The sequence below is a fragment of the Hyperolius riggenbachi genome, chromosome 2 (genome assembly GCF_040937935.1).
Source record: "Hyperolius riggenbachi isolate aHypRig1 chromosome 2, aHypRig1.pri, whole genome shotgun sequence".
NCBI classification, from domain to species: Eukaryota; Metazoa; Chordata; class Amphibia; order Anura; family Hyperoliidae; genus Hyperolius; species Hyperolius riggenbachi.
Genome location: NC_090647.1, coordinates 372,723,623 through 372,737,188, shown reverse-complemented (window position 1 = coordinate 372,737,188; position 13,566 = coordinate 372,723,623). Strand labels below are relative to the sequence as shown.

Below are 13,566 nucleotides of genomic sequence, written 5' to 3'. Positions count from 1 at the left end.
ACTGGGCGGTGAAAGGGGGCACTACGGGTGCGGCGGAATCAGAGGATTGCCAATCTGGATTTGCCAGCACCTCTGGGAGTCTATGGGTACTACGGGCCCGTCTTCTTGGTGGCTGCGACGGGGGTACTACTGCATGTGCCACCGTACCAGTTTCAACTTCCATGCTGGCACTCACCACTTCACCAGGGTCTACGGAAGTACTGGTACTAAGTCCAGGAGATGCTGCGCTGCTGGTGCCTGCCTCACCAAGAAAACTCTCATCAGCGCTAGCACCACCCTGCTGCCCTTGAGGCGGATCCTGCGCCACCTGCGGTCTAACAACATGGGGTCTGGTACGCCTGGCTCTAGCCGGGACCAAAACCTCGTCATCACTTTCGGTCAGAGAACCACTGCTTTCCACAGGTTCAAATTCGGACCCGGATGATTCGTCGGCTGAGTCTTCCCAAACGCTCTCATCCGACTGGTCCATGTACCTGTATACCTCCTCATCGGAAATCCCCCTTCTTGCCATTGTGGACTGCTAAATTTATGGGGTTTTCCTCCAAGACTACCCAGAAAAAAAGAGCACCTACCTAGCAAAAGGGAGTATTTGAGAGGTAGAAAGCTGTGGTCACTGAGTTTTGCTAAAAAAAAAAAAATCTAAACTGATCTTTACAGCGCCACAGCTAGTGTACAGTGTTTTTGCAGTGATCAGAAAAAAAAATCTGTCACTACAGTGGGGCGGCTGAATGCAAGTGCGGGCGAACAATCAGGCCTGATCGGGTAAACACTGCGTTTAAAGTGGAGCCTACACTAAGGTGACCCTAATGTACTGCTATAGACCTGTCTGCGATCAGGAATGATCACTAGATACTATATAGTACCAATGCTGATTAGCGACAGTGATGGCGCTAATCGGTGACTAATCGGTGAATGCGGTGCAGTGGGCTGGGCACTAACTGACCCTAACAAAGGGGCCTAGCTAACTGGCCTAACTGCTAACACTAGTGATACTAAAAAAGTGTCAGTTTTCACTGATCACTGTTTTTAGATCACAAGGATAGTAACAGGGGGATGATCTGGGGTGGTGGGGGTTTGGGGGTGATGGCGAGTGGGGTCTCAGAGGCAATCAAACAATCACGGGACAATCAAAGCCGTTTTACGGGACAATCAAATACAATTACAGCACAATCAAATCCAATTACCGCACAATCAAATCTGATGCACTCGGAAGGTGATGGGGGGTGGTGGTGGTGGGGGGGGGGGGTTAGGGGGAAGTGGGGTCTCAGAGGCAAACAATCACGGGACAATCAAAGCCAATCACGGGACAATCAAATACAATTACAGCACAATCGAATCCAATCACAGCACAGGCAAATCTGATGCACTCGGAAGGTGGTGGTTGGAGGTGGTGGTGGGGGGGGGGGGTTTGGGGGTGGCGGGATGTGGGGTCTCAGAGGCAATCCAACAATCACGGGACAATCGAAGCAGATCACGGGACAATCAAATACAATTGCAGCACAATCGAATACAATCACAGCACAGTCAAATACAATGCACTCGGAAGGTGATTAGGGGGGGTCTGAGGGCGATTTGAGGGGGTGGAGGGTTGATCAGGAGCCCGCACGGGGCAGACTGAGTCCTGATCTGATGAGAGGCAGTCACAGGGGGTTACTGATCGAAGATCAGTTAGTGATTGCTGGGGAGGACAGATGTAAACAATGCGCAGAGGATGTAATCAGGAGTGGGGTCTGAGGGCAATCGAGGGTCTGGGCAGGTGATCGGTTGCCCCCGCGGGGCAGTTAGGATCTGCTCTGATGGATAGGGTTGCTGAGGGGTGATGGACAGGTGATAGACAGGTGATCAGAGGGGGATCAGAGGAGGATCAGGGAGTAAGCTACCCACATACAGATGTATACAGTATACAGGGGGGTAGTCTGGGATGGGGTCTTGGGGTGATCTAAAGGTGGGGGGGGGATCAGGGGTGATTAGGAGGCAGTTAGGGACCTAATCTAGGGGATAGCGTCGATAGTTAGTGACGGGTGGGGGGGTGGGGGTTTTAGAGGGGTGCAAGGGTGCTGGCAGGGGTCTGCTGGGGTAATCAGGGGGGGTCTGAAGGCTGGGGTGGGAGATCAGGGGGGCTGTATAAATAAAAAAGGTGTGGTGTATACTCACTACTGCTTCCTCCTCGCTGGTGGTCTCTGGAACAATGAGACCACGAGACGAGGAGGAAGCATGTATAAAGCACTTTGTTTACCTAACAAAGTGCTTTATACACTGTAATGGGGCGAATTTCTGTATTCCTCTGCCCGCCGGCGCTGCTAATTGGCCGGCGGGCTGGAGGCTAAATGCCCGGCCATCGATCCCCGGCGGAGGATCGCGTCACGGATGACGCGATCGCTCCGCCCATGCCCGTAAAAGGACCGCCGCCTCTGTGCGTACGGCGGTCCTTAGGGCTTCCACTTTCCGACCGCCCCTGTGCAGCGGGCGGTCGTTAAGTGGTTAAACACTGTTTAAAAATGCTAATGAAATATAAACTCGCTGCCATTGGCATAACTACAATTCATGGGGCCCCCACAAAACTTTGATGGGGACCCCCCTTATATTCCCTTATGCCTCTTCTTGGAAAACAAGTGTAGTCATCATGATCTTTACACCCATAACAAGTGTAGCCACAAAAACACCTGATCTGAAGTATAGTCCCCTGTATTGGAGAGAGGGAAGGTTAGTAGTTGGGGCCCCCCACAGCTCTAGGGACCCTGAGATTGCAGGGGCTGCTCCCCTCTAGTTACATCCCTGCTTGCTGCAGAAATGTCACATGTTATTCAAAAACCACTGCAGGAGACAAGGCTACAAATTGTTTTAACCATTTGCCGACCGCGCACTCATAACGCGCGTGGCAGCTGCAGGACCAGCGACGCACATCTGCGTTGCCGGCTGCAGGCTAATTAATCAGGAAACAGCCGCTCACGCGAGTGGCTGCTTCCTGTCAATTCACGGCGGGGGGCTCCGTGAATAGCCTGCGGGCCGCCGATCGCGGCTCGCAGGCTAAATGTAAACACAAGTGGAAATAATCTGCTTTTTTTACATTTGTACATCGCTGCTAACAGTAGCAGCGTTGTACCAGATCAGCGATCCCCGGCCAATCAGCGGCCGGGGATCGCTGTCACATGACAGGCAGGAGCCTGTTAGAGGCTGCACAGGACAGATCCGTTCCTGTGCAGCCTCCGATCTCCAGGGAAGGGAGGGAGGAGAGGGAGAGGGGGAATCCTGCGGTGGAGGGGGCTTTGAGGTGCCCCCCCCCCCCCCCCCCGCCAGCCACACGCAGGCAGGAGCGATCAGACGCCCCGAGCACATCATCCCCCTAGTGGGGAAAAAAGGGGGGCAATCTGGTCGCTCTGCCTGGTGTTTGATCTGTGCTGGGGGCTGTAGAGCCCACCCAGCACAGATCAGCGAAATCAGTGCTGGTCCTTAAGGGGGGGTAAAGGCTGGGTCATCAAGTGGTTAAAGAGGAGCTGTCAGCTATACTATCTCAGAAAAAAAACACATATATAAGTAGATAAATACTTGCTCTACTTACATACCATATGTATTGCACTGTCCACATTTTGATTTTAGTGATTTTTCTACAGTAAAAAAAAAAAAAGAGAGAAAATCCTTCTTAGCATTTCCCATTTTAAGTGTGGCTATTTTTAAGCTAATCCTGATGTCATTTCCTGCCCTATTCTCCTCTGCCTGATTGTGTATGTATTGCCTGCCCTTCACTATAGAAAGTGCATTACCTCAGCATGAGAAATATTGGCCAATCAAAGAGGAACAGAGGTGTGGGAGGGGAAAACAGGAGGGAAAGAGACTTCAGCTAATCAGGCTGCATTAGTTAAGTCTGAGGGGGAAGTAGAGATGCAAAAAAAGGACAATCCAGCATGCCCTGCAACTTCCTTTTTGTGTACCAAATTTTGTGTGTACCAAATAAGTGTCAAGTAAACTGGGGAATTATCATTTATCAAGAAGAAAAGTAATAGTGATTTTAACTTTTGGCTCATTTATCAAGAAGAAAAGTAATAGTGATTTTAAATTTTGGATTTGCATCCTTATTACTTGTTTACCAGATAAAAATAAAGAATTGATTTTTGATTTTATGCCCAACAGTTACTCTTTAATAATAAAACAATTGAGGTTATGAGTTAGATGCAAAGTGTAAAGTCCAGACATGTTTCCTTCATGGGCATCCATAGAATTATTCTTTCATGAAAATTATATGTAAGAGTATGCTAGCTGAAATTTTCAAAATTTTGATTCATCTGAAATCTTCACAAAGACAGAGATTGAATTGGCATTTGCATCCAAAGTTTAATAATATGGTGATTAAGCTGCCATTTTAGTCCATGCTGAGAAGTTTGAGGAGAGGAGGTTTACAGAGTGAGGTGTACTGAAGTCCAGTGAACCGAGTTCGAGTTCACTTGAGCTCACGTTCATTAGAATAATCCAGTAATGTACAAGAAGTTGTGTTGGTTTGGCATATTCTTCTGCTCCTCGTTGCACTCCTCTTATAATAAAACACCCCCACCATCTATCTAGACCAGGCATGGGCAAACTTGGCCCTCCAGCTGTTAAGGAACTTCAAATCCCACAATGCATTGCAGAAGTCTGACAGCCACAGTCATGACTCAAAGGCAAATGCATTGTGGAACTTGTAGTTTCTTAACAGCTGGAGGGCCAAGTTTGCCCATGCCTGATCTAGACACGTCTTAAAGCTTAAATCAACAACATTCATTTTAGTATCATATTGTTTCAAAATGATGTAGTATGAACTTAAGGTCAGTGGATTCTGTCTATTTACTAAATAGGAAAAAAATGCTTTTAATTAAATATTTGACACTGCAATTTTTGTCTATAGAAAACTACACAGATATTCTCCTAGATAGAATAGAATACATTTGTTTTTTACGGTCATATTTATTTAACCAGCTTATCTTGTATAAAATTACTCACTATTTATTTTAATTTGTATACCTTAACCACTTCCCGACCGCCGTATTGACAATTGGCGGCCGGGAAGAGGACCCTGCAAGGACCGCCGTATAGACAAATGGCGGCGGTCCTTGTAGGGGCATGGGCGGAGCGATCGCGTCATCCGTGACGCGATCCTCCGCCGGCGCCTGTCACCGCTCACCTGCCGCAACATCCCGCTGGCCATACGGAAGCGCCGGCGGGATGTTAACCCGACGATCGCCGCATACAAAGTGTATAATACACTTTGTAATGTTTACAAAGTGTATTATACAGGCTGCCTCCTGCCCTGGTGGTCCCAGTGTCCGAGGGACCACCAGGGCAGGCTGCAGCCACCCTATGTTGTACCCAAGCACATTGATTTCTCCCCCCCCCCTGCCCCAGATCGCCCACAGCACCCCTCAGACCCACCCCTGCCCACCCCCAGACCCCTGTTTGCACCCAATCACCCCCCTAATCACCCATCAATCACTCCCTGTCACTATCTGTCAACGCTATTTTTTTTTCTCCCCAAACCCCCCCCATCTGTCAATCACCTGTCAATCACCCATCAATCACCCCCTGTCACTGCCACCCATCAATCAGCCTCTAACCTGCCCCTTGCGGGCAATCTGATCACCCACCCACACCGATAGATCGCCCGCAGATCCGACATCAGATCACCACCCAAGCGCAGTGTTTACATCTATTCTCTCCTCTAAACACCCACTAATTACCCATCAATCACCCCCTATCACCACTTGTCACTGTTACCCATCAGATCAGACCCTAATCTGCCCCTTGCGGGCACCCAATCACCCGCCTACATGCTCAGATTGCCCTCAGACCCCCCCTTATCAATTCGCCAGGGCATTATTTACATCTGTCCTTCCCTGTAATAACCCACTGATCACCTGTCAAATACCTGTCAATCACCCATCAATCACCCCCTGTCACTGCCACCCATCAATCACCCCCTATCACTGCCACCCATCAATCAGCCCCTAACCTGCCCCTTGCGGGCAATCTGATCACCCACCCACACCAATAGATCGCCCGCAGATCCGACATCAGATCACCACCCAAGCGCAGTGTTTACATCTATTGTCTCCTCTAAACACCCACTAATTACCCATCAATCACCCATCAATCACCCCCTATCACCACCTGTCACTGTTACCCATCAGATCAGACCCTAATCTGCCCCTTGCGGGCACCCAATCACCCGCCCACATGCTCAGATTGCCCTCAGACCCCCCCTTATCAATTCGCCAGTGTAATATTTACATTTGTGCTTCCCTGTAATAACCCACTGATCACCTGTCAATCACCTGTCAATCACCCATCAATCACCCCCTGTCACTGCCACCCATCAATCCCCCCCTGTCCCTGCCACCCATCAATCAGCCCCTAACCTGCCCCTTGCGGGCAATCTGATCACCCACCCACACCAATAGATCGCCCGCAGATCCAACATCAGATCACCACCCAAGCGCAGTGTTTACATCTATTGTCTCCTCTAAACACCCACTAATTACCCATCAATCACCCCCTATCACCACTTGTCACTGTTACCCATCAGATCAGACCCTAATCTGCCCCTTGCGGGCACCCAATCACCCGCCTACACGGTCAGATTGCTCTCAGACCCCCCCCCCCTTATCAATTCACCAGGGCATTATTTACATCTGTCCTTCCCTGTAATAAACCACTGATCACCCATCAATCACCCCCTGTCACTGCCACCCATCAATCACCCCGTCACTGCCACTCATCAATCAGCCCCTAACCTGCCCCTTGCGGGCAATCTGATCACCCACCCACACCAATAGTTCGCCCACAGATCCGACGTCAGATCACCTCCCAAGTGCAGTGTTTATATCTGTTCTCTACCCTAAACACCCACTAATTACCCATCAATCACCCCCTGTCACTGCTACCTATCAGATCAGACCCCTATCTGCCCCTAGGGCACTCAATCACCCGCCCACACCCTCAGAATGCCCTCAGGCCCCAGCCCTGATCACCTCGCCAGTGCATTGCTTGCATCTATTCCCCCCTCTAATCACACCTTGAGACACCCATCAATCACCTCCTGTCACCCCCTAGCACACCTACCCATCAGATCAGGCCCTAATTTGCCCTGTGTGGGCTCCTGATCACTCGGCCAAACCCTCAGATCCCCCTCAGACCCCCTTCCGATCACCTCCCCAATGCATTGATTGCATCTATTTTCCCCTCTAACCACCCCCTGAGACACCCATAAATCACCTCCTGTCACCCCCTAGCACTCCTATCCATCAGATCAGGCCCAATACAACCTGTCATCTAAAAGGCCACCCTGCTTATGACCGGTTCCACAAAATTCGCCCCCTCATAGACCACCTGTCATCAAAATTTTCAGATGCTTATACCCCTGAATAGTCATTTTGAGACATTTGGTTTCCAGACTACTCACGGTTTTGGGCCCGTAAAATGCCAGGGAGGTATAGGAACCCCACAAACTGACCCCATTTTAGAAAAAAGACACCCCAATGTATTCTGTTAGGTGTATGACGAGTTCATAGAAGATTTTATTTTTTGTCAAAAGTTAGCGGAAATAGATTTTTTTTTTTTTCACAAAGTGTCATTTTTCACTAACTTGTGACAAAAAATAAAATCTTCTATGAACTCGCCATACACCTAACGGAATACCTTGGGGTGTCTTCTTTCTAAAATGGGGTCACTTGTGGGGTTCCTATACTGCCCTGGCATTTTAGGGGCCCTAAACCGTGAGGAGTAGTCTAGAAAACAAATGCCTCAAAATGACCTGTGATTAGGACGTTGGGCCCCTTAGCGCCCCTAGGCTGCAAAAAAATGTCACACATGTGGTATTGCCGTACTCAGGAGAAGTAGTATAATGTGTTTTGGGGTGTATTTTTACACATACCCATGCTGGGTGGGAGAAATCTCTCTGTAAATCGACAATTGTGTGTAAAAAAAATCAAACAATTATCATTTACAGAGATATTTCTCCCACCCAGCATGGGTATGTGTAAAAATACACCCCAAAACACATTATACTACTTCTCCTGAGTACGGCGGTACCACATATGTGGCACTTTTTTACACCCTAAGTACGCTAAGGGGCCCAAAGTCCAATGAGTACCTTTAGGATTTCACAGGTCATTTTGCGACATTGTTGGTTTCAAGACTACTCCTCACGGTTTAGGGCCCCTAAAATGCCAGGGCAGTATAGGAAGCCCACAAATGACCCGTTTCTAGAAAGAAGACACCCAAAGGTATTCCGTTAGGAGTATGGTGAGTTCATAGAAGATTTTATTTTTTGTCACAAGTTAGCGGAAAGTGACACTTTGTGAAAAAAACAATTAAAATCAATTTCCGCTAACTTGTGACAAAAAAATAAAAACTTCTATGAACTCACCATACTCCTAACGGAATACCTTGGGGTGTCTTCTTTCTAAAATGGGGTCATTAGTGGGGTTCCTATACTGCTCTGGCATTTTAGGGGCCCTAAACCGTGAGGAGTAGTCTTGAAACAAAAATGACCTGTGAAATCCTAAAGGTACTCATTGGACTTTGGGCCCCTTAGCGCAGTTAGGCTGCAAAAAAGTGCCAATCATGTGGTATCGCCGTACTCAGGAGAAGTAGTATAATGTGTTTTGGGGTGTATTTTTACACATACCCATGCTGGTGGGAGAAATACCTCTGTAAATGACAATCTTTTGATTTTTTTTACACACAATTGTCCATTTACAGAGTTATTTCTCCCACCCAGCATGGGTATGTGTAAAAATACACCCCAAAACACATTGTACTACTTCTCCCGAGTACGGCGATACCACATGTGTGGCACTTTTTTGCACCCTCACTGCGCTAAGGGGCCCAAAGTCCAATGAGTACCTTTAGGATTTCACAGGTCATTTTGAGAAATTTTGTTTCAAGACTACTCCTCACGGTTTAGGGCCCCTAAAATGCCAGGACAGTATAGGAACCCCACAAATGACTCAATTTTAGAAAGAAGACACCCCAAGGTATTCTGTTAGTAGTACGGTGAGTTCATAGAAGATTTTATTTTTTGTCACAAGTTAGCGAAAATTGATTTTTATTGTTTTTTTTCACAAAGTGTCATTTTCCGCTAACTTGTGACAAAAAATAAAATCTTCTATGAACTCACCATACTACTAACGAAATACCTTGGGGTGTCTTCTTTCTAAAATGGGGTCATTTGTGGGGTTCCTATACTGTCCTGGCATTTTAGGGGCCCTAAACCGTGAGGAGTAGTCTTGAAACGAAATTTCTCAAAATGACCTGTGAAATCCTAAAGGTACTCATTGGACTTTGGGCCCCTTAGCGCAGTTAGGGTGCAAAAAAGTGCCACACATGTGGTATCGCCGTACTCAGGAGAAGTAGTATAATGTGTTTTGGAGTGTATTTTTACACATACCCATGCTGAGTGGGAGAAAAATCTCTGTAAATGGACAATTGTGTGTAAAAAAAATTAAAAAATTGTCATTTACAGAGATATTTCTCCCACCCAGCATCGGTATGTGTAAAAATACACCCCAAAACACATTATACTACTTCTCTTGAGTACGGCAATACCACATGTGTGGCACCAAAATGCGAGGACAGTAAACACACACCACAAATGACCCCATTTTGGAAAGTAGACACTTCAAGGTATTCAGAGAGGGGCATGGTGAGTCCGTGGCAGATTTCATTTTTTTTTGTCGCAAGTTAGAAGAAATGGAAACTTTTTTTTTTTGTCACAAAGTGTCATTTTCCGCTTACTTGTGACAAAAATTAATAGCTTCTATGAACTCACTATGCCTCTCAGTGAATACTTTGGGATGTCTTCTTTCCAAAATGGGGTCATTTGGGGGGTATTTATACTATCCTGGAATTCTAGCCCCTCATGAAACATGTCAGGTGGTCAGAAAAGTCATAGATGCTTGAAAATGGGAAAATTCACTTTTTGCACCATAGTTTGTAAACGCTATAACTTTTACCCAAACCAATAAATATACACTGAATGGGTTTTTTTTTATCAAAAACATGTTTGTCCACATTTTTCGCGCTGCATGTATACAGAAATTTTACTTTATTTGAAAAATGTCAGCACAGAAAGTAAAAAAAAATCCTTTTTTTGCCAAAATTCATGTCTTTTTTGATGAATATAATAAAAAGTAAAAATCGCAGGAGCAATCAAATAGCACCAAAAAAAAGCTTTATTAGTGACAAGAAAAGGAGCCAAAATTCATTTAGGTGGTAGGTTGTATGAGCGAGCAATAAACCGTGAAAGCTGCAGTGGTCTGAATGGAAAAAAAGTGGCCGGTCCTTAACCACTTGCCGACCGCACGCTTATACCGTGCGTCGGCAAAGTGGCAGCTGCAGGACCAGCGACGCAGTATTGCGTCGCCAGCTGCAGGCTGATTAATCAGGAAGCAGCCGCTCGTGCAAACGGCTGCTTCCTGTCAATTCACGGCGGGGGGCTCCGTGAATAGCCTGCGGGCCGCCGATGGCGGCTCGCAGGCTAAATGTAAACACAAGCGGAAATAATCCGCTTTGTTTACATTGTACTGACAGATCGGTGATCCCCGGCCAATCAGCGGCCGGGGATCGCCGCCATGTGACAGGAGACAGCCTGTCACTGGCTGCACAGGACGGATAGCGTCCTGTGCAGCCCGGATCTCCAGGGGGGGCCAGGTAGGAGAGGGAGGGGGAGGATTTCGCCGCGGAGGGGGGCTTTGAGGTGCCCCCCCCCCGCAACACCCGGCAGGCAGGAGCGATCAGACCCCCCCAGCACATCATCCCCCTAGTGGGGAAAAAAGGGGGCGATCTGGTCGCTCTGCCTGCACGCTGATCTGTGCTGGGGGCTGCAGAGCCCACCCAGCACAGATCAGCTAAAACAGCGCTGGTCCTTAAGGGGGGGTAAAGGGTGGGTCCTCAAGTGGTTAAGGGGGGTAAAGCCGACGGTCCTCAAGTGGTTAATTTAATGCTCTCCTCCAGGCCCTCCCCAAAAATATACAGATTTAGATATGCAGCTATATATCCATGGGTTTTGAAATAATAATAGCTTTAATTTTCAAGTCCAAATGAATGATGCTAGTAAAAGATAAAAGGTTAGAGACTATACCAAAGATCAACTAAAAAACTATTTTACTTAACACATGATTTTTTCAAATAATCCTGTTTGTAGAATATAGCTCTAGGGAACACTACTGAATTGGCATTTAATCCTTTCACTCCTCTAGTCGCTGGAGGGAAATGAGGCAGGCCACAGTGAAAGATGAAAAGACATTTACTATCAAAAGAATGTAATGCCATTCAGACATGACATGCGGTCCAGGGGAAGTAAGTCATGTGGGTATCAGATCACAGCTATGGAGATATCTTACTGACTGAGGAATCACAAACTCGCTTCTACTACATATGTTTTACAAGGAACTGAAGATTAACCTTTATTCTTTAACCTGGAAGAAATATAGCTCAATGGCAATCTGTGACACTGCACAGCAACGGAAATATACTGGACATCAAAGTTAAAAGGAAAAGTATACAGATGCATAGAGTACATTTCTGCAGGCATGTATGGATTTTTCTTAGAATTAGCTGATCAGCAACAGAATTCTTAGGCGCTAAGCTTGATACTAGACCTGCATGAGTTATATGCTCCCTTTTATAGCCTGATGAAGTGGGATATGCCCGCGAAACGCGTTGCACTTGTCTGGAGTATGTAAATCAATTTTGTTGTTGTTGAAAAAATCAACAGCATCTTGTGTCTACCTCAAGGGGGTAGGTCCACCACTGCCTCCCTCATTTTAAATGTTTTAGCTATTTTTATTCTACTGGTGCCTCTGTACAACTGTACAATAAGCAACAGAACTCCAATCTTTCCTGCGTATGAACATTACAGATTTTTGCAAAGCACATCAATCAGACAAAAAATAATTTATTCAAACAACTCTGTGTTGAGCACTGATGATCTATTTTCTGTACCATCATGTGATATTAAGCAACCAATAAGTAACAGATTCTATGCCCAGCCTCTATATATATATATATATATATATATATATATATATATATATATATATATATATATATATATATATAGTTGTGCCTAACTGCCAGGATGTGGAGGTCATTACAGAACCTTGTTTAAAGTCCCCCTGGCCTTCGCTGTAGAATATCATATGTTTAAAGCTTTATTTTCTGCATTGTGACATAAATCACAGCACCTTTCTCCCCCTTAAGCCCCCCCCCCCGTTCTTCGCTCTGCACAGCCAAAATCTTTGACTTGAGCAGAACGTGGCCGGGAGGAAGTGTCAGTACTTCCTTCTCTCTGTACTAATACAGCTATTAATACACTATCGTTCTGAGCTAAATTATCTCAAGACCGCACACAGCGCAGCTCCCAAAGCGCTGTGCACATAAGAACTAATAGCAGCGAGTGCAGGGGGCGTTACTGATGGCAGTCAGTGAGGAGGAAGTACTGACACTTACTCCCAGCCCATCATCGAGCTCTGCATTATGGATGTGCAGAACAGGGGACAGGGGGCGCTGGAGGGGGAGGATAGCGTTATGACTCTTATTTAAAAACATTTCATTAAAAAACGAGGCTAGGGATACTTTAAAGAAATTAAAGTGAAATGCTGGTTTAGAGATTCACTGAACCTTTAAGCCAGACCAGACAAAAAAAAAGTGTTATCATGGACAGTACTCTTAGTTTTAAGTCATGCTTATGGTATATATGTTCAGAAATTAACCAAAAAAGATATCAGCTGTATTCATGATGAAATATCAGACAAACAAAAATTCTTCAGATGCTGTGAATCAGAAAATAGATATGAATATTATTTATTTATATATCTTCCGTAACATAGTACAATCACTTTAAATAATGAGGTACATAGACACATGACATGAGCAGTTTCACACTGTACAAACAGGACATCCAGCAACACAAGTACAAACACATACAAGTGATGTGTAGTTTGAAAACATCACCAATACTGGTACATACTGTATTCATTTGGCAAATTGCAAACATTAACAGGAAACACTAGGGGGATATCCCTGCCATTGGGATCTAACAATCTACAGGGTATTGGGGTGGAGACACTAATGAGCTATACATACAGGGTATTGGGGTGGAGACACTAAGGAGCTATACAAAGGGACTAGAGGATGAAGCAGTGAGCCTCAAATTTTAGCTATAACAGATTATAAGCTTGTCTGAATAGGTGTGTCTTGCAAGTGCGCTTGAACATTTTCCAGGCTTGGAGCATGATAGACAGGCTGCAGGAGAGAGTTCTAAAGGAGAGGTGACACTTGTGAGAAGTCCTGGATACGAGAGTTAGAGGATGTAACCAAACTGGTTGACAAGAGGGTCTCATGGGAGGAGCAAAATTTCCAGGAGGGAGGGTACCTAGAGAAAAAAAGGGGATTGCTTATGTAGAGAGTTGTATTACAGTGTTAGGAGTATGATCTGGATCCTTTGAGTAAATGGCAGTCAATGAAGGGATTGGCAGAGAGGAGCAGGAGTAATACAACACACCCACAATGTTCAGTCCTTAACTAAAGTCGAATTTA

At 46.1% G+C, this 13,566-nt stretch overlaps 2 protein-coding genes across 3 annotated transcripts in view; one reads left to right on the top strand and one right to left on the bottom strand.

Annotated features, from left to right (window-relative positions):
• The window catches only part of ST7L (suppression of tumorigenicity 7 like), a 424,041-nt gene that overhangs the window by 73,942 nt on the left and 336,533 nt on the right, over positions 1-13,566 (bottom strand). The gene's annotated exons all lie outside the window — the stretch shown is intronic.
• The window catches only part of WNT2B (Wnt family member 2B), a 194,619-nt gene that overhangs the window by 179,779 nt on the left and 1,274 nt on the right, over positions 1-13,566 (top strand). The window lies entirely within an intron of this gene.